This window comes from Populus trichocarpa, chromosome 14 (genome assembly GCF_000002775.5).
Source record: "Populus trichocarpa isolate Nisqually-1 chromosome 14, P.trichocarpa_v4.1, whole genome shotgun sequence".
In the NCBI taxonomy this organism is placed as follows: Eukaryota; Viridiplantae; Streptophyta; class Magnoliopsida; order Malpighiales; family Salicaceae; genus Populus; species Populus trichocarpa.
The window spans coordinates 14,019,285-14,028,798 of record NC_037298.2 but is presented as its reverse complement, the minus strand read 5'-3'; the positions used below and the strand labels follow the sequence as shown (position 1 = coordinate 14,028,798).

Genomic DNA, 9,514 nt, shown 5'->3' with positions numbered 1-9,514 from the left:
ATCCCTCCATTTCAGGGGGTGCTCTGGAACTAACCCCAACAACGATGGTTATAGAGATAACTTTATGATGGAAGAGGATGAGGGTTTCTTTGGTTTCAGATTCTGATGTAGAAGTGGTCCCTTCTCCAACCAAGACTCTTACTTTCACAAATCCAGCCCTCATCCTACGGGGGTGGAAGATGACTTCTCTAATCTAAACTTAGGTTATGCTCCTCTTCGCTTTCCTAACTTAAGTGAGGAAGAGAAAAGTACGATATAATCTTTTTTCCATAAAAGTTCCACCCTACGGTTTAGGGGAGTAAAGGTGATGGAAGCCTTGGACAAGTTACTCACCCTCCTCTGACATTGGTGCTCTTACTGATCCTAACTACTAACATCATCCGGCCATTACTAGGCATATGTTCTTTTAGGTATAAGTGATTTTTTAAGTTATTCTTTTTTTTCTAATACATTGATTAGTTCTTAGAACTATATTATTTATTTACTTTATATTATTGTTGCACCAATCTAGACCTTTATGGTGTGTGCCCACTCCAAGAGTAGGTGAGCTGAGAATAAGAGAGTCATGAAAGAGACCATTGAGCAGTATCACGCTAGCAAGTTTGAGGTACGTTGGCTCAATGAGGAGAAAGTTGCTTAGAACGCTGATATAGCCTTTCTCAAAACTACGTATACCCAATTACAGGGAGAGTTGAGAGCTTAGACATACATCCTGGAGTCCAATAAACAAAAGTTAGCTGAAATTTATAGCCACATAGACTTCTTGAAAGAAGAGGTGGCTGAGCTCAAGGGAGCGAGAGAGGCTTTAAGAGGGGAATTGAGGATGTCTAAGGAGGAAATGAGGGCTGCTAAGGAGGAGGTTGAGAGTTCGCATCTGAGGATGACAACCCTGAAAAATTATTCCCAAGTCTTTTAGACAGAGTTTAGAATATTTGTGTCTCTGATAAAGAAAATAAGAGATAAACTTTCCCTGACCATGTCCAACTTGTATATCCATAGGCTATTGGGGCCTAAAATGTTGGATAACGTGGTTGTTGTTGTTGTTGGAACTATTGTTCTTAGAAAAGCCACATACCAATCCCTTGGAGATTTATGCGTATAACACTAAGAAGACCACATACCAATTCCTTAGAAGTTTGTATATGTGGCATTAGGGAGACCACATACCACTATGTTAGAGATTTTTGCGTATAACACTAGGAAAACCATATACCAATCTCTTGGAGGTTTGTGCGTATAACACTAGAGAGACCACATACCAATCCATTAGAGATTTGTAACTTTACTGGCGGGAAGGAGACTTTTCATATAATATAAATATACATCCCTATCTACTATAATACATTTTTAAGTGATTAAAATGCCAGGTGTGAGGAAGAGTCTTCCCTTTCATATTTTGCAAATGGTAGGTGTTTGCCTTGAACATTCTGATGATCTTGAAAGGACCATCACATTTAGAAGCCAACATGCCTCTACTTCTTTGGTTGCTTGTAGCTTTTAATTTTTTTAGGAACAAATCTCAAAATTTAAATTTATGGTATTGAATTACTTTAAGTTGATGAACTTCATTCTTAACTGCTACTGTTAGTCGAGTCTCTTCTAAGAAATCTAGATTGGTCATGAGGCCTTGTTCATTTCTCTTAGTGGTAAAGTGAACCACCCTTGGACTAGGGCATCCAATTTCAGCTGGAATCATTGCTTCAGTTCCATAGGTAAGATGAAAATTGAGTTTCTCTTATGGACGTCTTCTGAGTTGTCCTATAAACCCATACAATCTCATTGAGCAACTCTGTCCATTCTGACTTGGTTTGTTTTATCTTCTTCTTCATCCCATTAAGTAAAACTTGGTTGGTTAGTTCTGCTTGACCATTGGTTTGAGAATGTGATACCGAGGAGAAGCGATGGTCAATATAGAGCCTTTAACACTACTATTTCTTGTTGTGATTATCAAATTGGGTTCCATTATCTATTATCAAGACTCTTGGAAGTTCAAAACGACATGATATTTTTCCATAGGAATGAAAGTACTTTACTAGTAGTGATGTTCGCTAAGGCTTCTGTTTCAATCCATTTGGTGAAATAATCAACAACTACCAAAACAAATTATCTTTTACCAGTGGTCTTCAAGAATGGTCTTAGAATGTCCATCCCCTATTGAGCAAAAGGCCATAACAAAGTTATGAAAATCATTTCAATAGATGGTTGATGGGAGACCGAAGCAAATCTTTAACATTGATCACACTTCTTCACTAAACTTATTGTATTATGGAGCATAGTTGGCCATTAAAAACTCGTTCTCATTGCTTGAGCAGTTAGGGCTCTAGAGCCTATATGAAGTCTGCATATGCCCTCATGCAATTCTCTAAGAATGTAAATGCTCTCTTTAGGATAAACACTTGAGTAACATAAATGAAACAGGTTTTCAATACAGAATGTTATTAAGTACACAATACCTCGCTGATCTATTAGTTAGACGAGTTACTGCACTTCTATCTGAAGGTATCTCTCTATTAAGTAAATAATTATTAACTTGGGTTCTCCAATCCTTTTCTAGGCTGACAGGGACAACGATAAGTTCTTTTGCTTTCACACTTGGTTTATCTAGAATTTCAACCCATACATCCACATGGAGTTTTGTAAGTCTAGAAATGGCCAACTTAAATGTAACAACCCGGCTTTTTCATACCCGAAATTGGTGGATTTTTTTTTAAAGTCGTTAGGTTCTCGATGCTTTTCATAATATCATTTTGTTAATTTATCAATACATTTCATTCATTAGCAAAGCACAACCCACATAAGGCAAAGTAAATCAACATCTCATAAAAAGTGACAATACACATTCTCACAACGGTGTTTAGGGTTTATCATAACATAATTCATATCTTAGTGTAGTGCAATACTCATGAGATTTCACAATACAACATTCTCATAAAAAGAATATCACATACATCCAATCACTATATAATGTTTACAAGATTGTACTTTCTCATCCGTATTCCATTATAATTTTCGATACCAGTCTTTACAAAAATGCTGAATGGCAAATATTCAACTAGTTTGTTTGTTATTATCAAACATATAACACCTAAAACATGCTATTACATAGCACCTTTCAAAGTATGTGAGTCTGAGAAACGGCTTTGCTACACACCTTGATTGTGTGATGTCCCTGTTACAAAAACATCATATATACAAGAATTGTAAATAATCTAAACATAATAATAAACATCTAAAAAGACGTTATTGTTACTTTATGTTATCAACTAAAGGTGAGTACATTATGTCATTTACTTCTCATATGCATTGTATAATACTTATTATTTCGCTAGATGTATTATCCTCACTCATATGCCCTAACCTCTCCATAGGAGTGGTAGGGCTGAAGTTTAATCCCCGGTCGAGGTTAATTAGCTCTCTTTACCTCAGTCATCCACCTTGGATGCTTTTAGTTGTAGCTGATCGCAACATTTAAATTCGGTCATCCGTCTCAAATTTCATTAACCCAAACTAATCACAAAATCAAACTCATCATCTCTTCGGATACCATTAGCCGAAGCTAATCATTATAATTAACTTGACCATCCATCTAGGATGCCATTAGCCAAAACTAATCATCAATCACAACTCGATCACCCGTCTTGGATACCATTAGCCAAAGCTAATCTTTAAACACAACCTAGTCATTCATCTCGGATGCCATTAACAGAAGCTAATCATCAAAAGCAACACAGCTTTGTAGCTGACGTTGAAATCATCAGTGTACATGGTTCACAGTTAACTAAAAAATCATTGATGAAAATTGAGTCGCTGCCGACTCAGAAATCGTCAACGCAACACAATTTCGCTGCCGACTCAGAAATCGTCAATGCCACAACTTCACAGCTGACGATGAGATTTTCAGCACACACAATCATACCTTATTTCACATGGTACATAAACATGCAATTTCATCAATCACGCAAATAGAATTTGGGCATCAACCTAACATGGTATTTGTTTTTCAGCTCTAGCATGCTCTTCAAGGTTCAAAGACAACGTAATTCTGCACATAACATCATCCTAACATATTACCATACAATTTCATCAAATACAAACAGAAATTTACGTCATTAACACCAACATGCTTCCACTTTTGATTTCACCAGGGTCTAAGGTTCCAACAAGATCACAATCCATGTATTTCGTCACCTTAAATTTGTGTTTTGTCCAGCCCTCACTATGGCCAACCCTCCTCCGAAGCTCACACATTCAAAGTCATTTATGATTTTTTTTGTAAAAGGTCTACACCCGTTTTCTTTCATCTTCTATTCTACTTGAATCTTTTCATTTAGTTATAGATCTTTGAGGTAAGGTGCAAGAACATTTCCCTTTGTCTTAATACCAATAATTCTTGTTTCTTCACTTTGCGATAGTACCTGGAATAAAATTGATTTTCAAACTCTAATTTAAAGTCGCTCCAGGTCAATGTTTCGGTTGCCCGCCATAGTTGGATGGTTTCCCACCATGTAATGGCCCAGTCGGATAATAATTGAGTAGCATTGTTTACCCGTAAGCCCTCGGGTATATTAATCTGGATTGTAGTCTTCTCCATTTTCCTAATCCATCTCCCGGCTATCTCAGCATCATGTTCCCCAAAATAGGGTTGACAACCCATTTCTTGCATACTTTTGACCAACCATACAAGTAACACCACGTCATCCATGGTTGCAACAATTCCTGGGGTTGATCGTGGAACTTGTGTGACTAGAGTTGTCTGAGTTATAGTGCCATCCATGCCTTCCATTACTACCTTGACTATTTGAACCAGAAGTCCCAAATCATTATAAGGCGGGCACCCTCGTGGGGACGGTCGAGGAGTGTGCCTCCATTCTTTCTTGTTGTTCCACCTTTGTTGGGGGTGCTTCTTTCGTCTGATTTGGTACCTGTTCTTCTTCAATTTCTGCGGTTCTTCCTCGTAAGGACTCAGACACTCTTGCTAGAGCGTGGGAAGCAGCATCATCCAATGGATCCTCATCCTGCCAATCTTAGGCATTTTAGCCTCTACTCCTCCTTTCTATGGAAAATATTCAACTAGTTTGTTCGTTCTTATCAAACACATAACACCTAAAACATACTATTACATAACACCTTTCAAAGTATGTGAGCCCGAGGAACATCTTTCCTACGCACCTTGATTGGGTGATGTTCCTATTATAAAAACAACATGGATACAAGAATTGTAAATAATCTAAATATAATAATAAACATCTAAAATGACATTATCGTTACTTTCCGTTATCAACTGAAGGTGAGTACATTCTTTCATTTACTTCTCATACGCTTTGTACAATACTTATTATTTTGCTAGATGTATTATCCTCATTCGTATGCCCCAACCTCTCCATAGGAGTGGTGAGGCCGAAGTTTAATCATCGGTTAGGGTTAATTGTCTCCCTTTACCCTGGTCATCTACCTTAGATGCTTTTAACTGTAGCTGATCATAACATCTAAACTCAGTTATCCGTCTTGGATGCCATTAACTCAAACTAATCACAAAATCAAACCCGTCATCTCTTCAGATACCATTAGTCGAAGCCAATCAACATAATCAACTCGACCATCCATATAGGATGTCATTAGCCAAATTAATCATCAATCACAACCCGGTCATCCGTCTCGGATGCCATTAGCCAAAGCTAATCATCAATCACATCCCGATCATCCATCTCTGATGCGATTAGTCGAAGCTAATCAACAACTCAATCAATCTCTCATAATTGATTTAACATTCATCAACGACTTAACCCACATATCATAATCAGTTTAACATTCATCAACAACTCAATCAACATTTCATAGTCGATTTAACTTTCGTTAACAACCCAATTTCATCAACAACTCAATCAACATTTCATAGTCGGTTTAACATTCGTCATTATCCAATAATATATCATCCTTAAGCAAGTCATTTCAGAACATTAACATTTTCATGAACAACTCAACCTACATTTCATAATTGGTTTAACATTCATCAACATCCTAATCAGCATTTCATAGTCGGTTTAACATTCATCAAAACACAATAATATATAATCCTCATATAAGTTATTCAAAATATTTACATTCTACAAGAAAAAGGTGGAAACCACCTACCTGTTCCTTTTGTAAGGTGTCCTTGTCCGATCGAAAGCCCGATCCTGGTCGCACCACCTAACACGCCATTAATCACAAATCAGCACATTTGAATTAAGAAATCACATAACTCGTCACCATACATATCTTAAGAATACACATGTTCACATTCGAGTGTTCCACATATTACAATCATATAATGCAATCATTTTAATCATTGAACCAACTCTGATATGTAATTTGCCGCAGAGATTCGTCAGTGAAACTGGTTCGTGGGTGACGCAGATTAGTCAGCAAATTGATTCGCTGGAACACAGAATCATTAGCGAATCTGGTTCGCTGGTTACGCAAACTCGTCAGCGAATTGATTCGCTGAAACACAGAATTCGGCAGGGAAGCTAGTTTGCTAGTACGCTGGTAAAGTGATTAGTACTTAAAAGTGCATTCTCATTAAGGCTTTATATCATCGTATTGCACTAAAGTATCGTTAAATTCCCTAACTAAAGCATGTTTTATAATAACAAGTCTAATAATATAATATATCTTTAATTTATGGTAAATGCTTGTTTTGAATGCAGGTATATCTCACAATTCAAAGGATTGATTGCTGTGATTTACAATTGAAAGTGAAGAGACAAAAAGAGGACTAGGCTAAGAGAAGAGATGCTGGTTCAATTCCAAACTGGAACACTATTCGGTTATTTGATCATAACTGGAGTTGTAGAACTCGGATTTGGGTCCACTTTATATGGATGGAAAGATAAGACATAGACCTAAAACTTTCATGAAGGGTCCAAAACTCAATTCTGCCGTTTCCAAGTTCAAATATTAGCAACAACGGAGAAGTCGGAACCTGTCCTGCAGCTCAAACACTGTTCGGTTTTCAGCTCATATCTTGAGTTCTAGAAGTCCAAATGAGCTCTGGTTTTTTTTGTTGGAAAGCTGAGACAATTTCCCACAGCTTTCATGGAACAAAGGGCTCAAATTCTGATGTTAGCAATGACGTTTTGGCCAGCCAACAATATCAAAAATCTGCCAACAATTTCAAGAACCAGCAGCCAATAATGTCAAAAACCAGCCACCAAATCAATGGTTGGCCACCAACTATTTTCTTAGTCCACCAATCAATAGTTCTGAATCTTAGCCTATAAAAGGAGGCATTTGCCATGTATTTAGATATATTATTTTTCAGATCAAAATCATGTTCTTGTTTTCTCTCTTTATATCTTTGTAATGTTCAAGTTTTCTTTCATGTTATATTAATCTCTTGTTTATGCTTTTTCATTTCCTTTCCTATAATTAGTTAACTTATATCATGTTTATATTCTTATGTTGTTTATTTATGTTTTTCTTCTTCATTATGTTTAGCTAAGTTAATTATGTCAAGGTGAAAAGGTTTTACTAATGGTGTTAGAATATGTATAATATAAACTCAACATGGACTTTAATGTTTATATTCAAGAAAAATTGTTATTAGCATGTCTTATTTTTTTATCTTAATAATCCTTAATACCTTGCTTGTTAAATGGTTAATCTAGATTTGTGTTGTATAACACTTGGTACATCAAATGCTTGATCCTTCATAGTTTTCGGCCGACATCGTTGTTATGATAGGAACTTGATTTGTTGTTAACATAAGCTAGCAACATGAATGCCTGATGATATTTATAAGTATGGTGTTACTTAGACAAGATAATTAATATGATCATGTTAATACTTTATAATGAGCCATTAATGATAAATCATCCGATTAGAACCTCCTTTGTGTGTGGTTTCTAGTTGAGTAATAAAAAGAGTTTATATTATATTTATTTGAAATACCATTAGTGAATTCTCTAACCTTGACATTTGTTTTTATCATTGTTTAATCCTTACATTAATCTCCCATCTCAAAGTTCTCATTAATTTCTTCCTCTTCTTCTTTTTATTATTACTACTACTACTACTACTACTACTACTACTACTACTATTAATATTATTATTACTATTATTATTATTATTATTATTATTATTATTATTATTTACATTCTTGTTATATGTTATGTACGTTAAGTATGCTCTGTGTTTGATCAAGGATCCTGACATTGTTGGTCTTGCCTTATTCATTCACATCAGAAATCTGTTTATATTATATAATATATCTCTTTGATCTTTTCATAAAATCAGTATATAGGCTGGAAACCTGTGACCCGATCTTTTAGATCATTCTCAGGTATAACAACGCCACGTACTGAGTATTATTATTATTATTATTATTATTATTACTATTACTATTATTATTGTTATTATTGTTGTTGTTGTTGTTGTTGTTGCATTGTTATTTATAATTTATACAATTAACCTCTCTGTGGTTCGACCCCGGTCTTGCCGGGTTATTTATTACTTCGACACTCCTGCACTTGGGAGAAGACATCAATCTTTTGGTCGTGTCAAGTTTTTGGCGCCGTTGCCGGGGAGGTAAGTATTGTATCAATTTTATATTTCTTTTATTTTCTTTTGTTTTTTACTTTTATTTGTTTTTCTAATTTTGTTCCTTTTCTTTTTCTTTTTCTTTTTCTTTTTCTTTTTCTTTTCTTTTCTTTTGCACTTGCATGAGAGTTTGGACACGTACATTAAGTGGTAGACTTTCTAGGAAATCCTCATTTTCTTTACAAAACATGGCCGAAGAAGATAACCAGTCAATTCATAATGAGAATAATGAGAATAATCATGTGAGAACACTTAGAGATCACATGAATCCAACAAGAACAAGTGCACCATCATGTATAGTTTTTCCTCCTGATACTTCTCATTTTAATTTTAAGCCAGGTATTATTCAACTTTTACCCACTTTTCATGGCTTAGAATTAGAAAATCCATATTTGCATTTAAGAGAATTTGAAGAAGTTTGTAACACCTATAATGACTTAAATTGTAGCATGAACACCATCAGATTAAAGCTTTTTCCTTTTTCATTAAAAGATAAAGCTAAAACATGGCTACAAAATATTAGGTCAGGATCCATTCGTGCTTGGGATGAAATGCAACAACAATTTTTAAAGAAGTTTTTTCCATCTCACAGAACAAACTCTTTCAAAAGACAAATCACCACTTTCACTCAAAAACCAGGAGAAACATTTTACAAGTGTTGGGATAGATATAAAGACTTGCTTAATACCTGTCCTCATCATGGTTTTGAAACATGGAGATTGGTCTCACAATTTTATGAAGGGTTAACACCTAAAGATAGACAAATGGTGGAATTGATGTGCAATGGAACTTTTGAAGATAAAGACCCTGATGAAGCAATGGAGTACCTAGACTTGCTAGCTGAAAATGCTCAAAATTGGGACACCACAGGTACGTGTGAGGCACCAGGTAAAACTCAACCTCATACATCTAATGGAGGCATGTACAACCTTAG

At 35.5% G+C, this 9,514-nt stretch overlaps 1 pseudogene; it reads right to left on the bottom strand.

Moving 5' to 3' along the window:
• Nucleotides 1-9,175: 9,175 nt before the first annotated feature.
• On the bottom strand, nt 9,176-9,286 carry LOC127904326 (small nucleolar RNA R71; annotated as a pseudogene).
• Between the last annotated feature and the right edge of the window lie 228 nt (nt 9,287-9,514).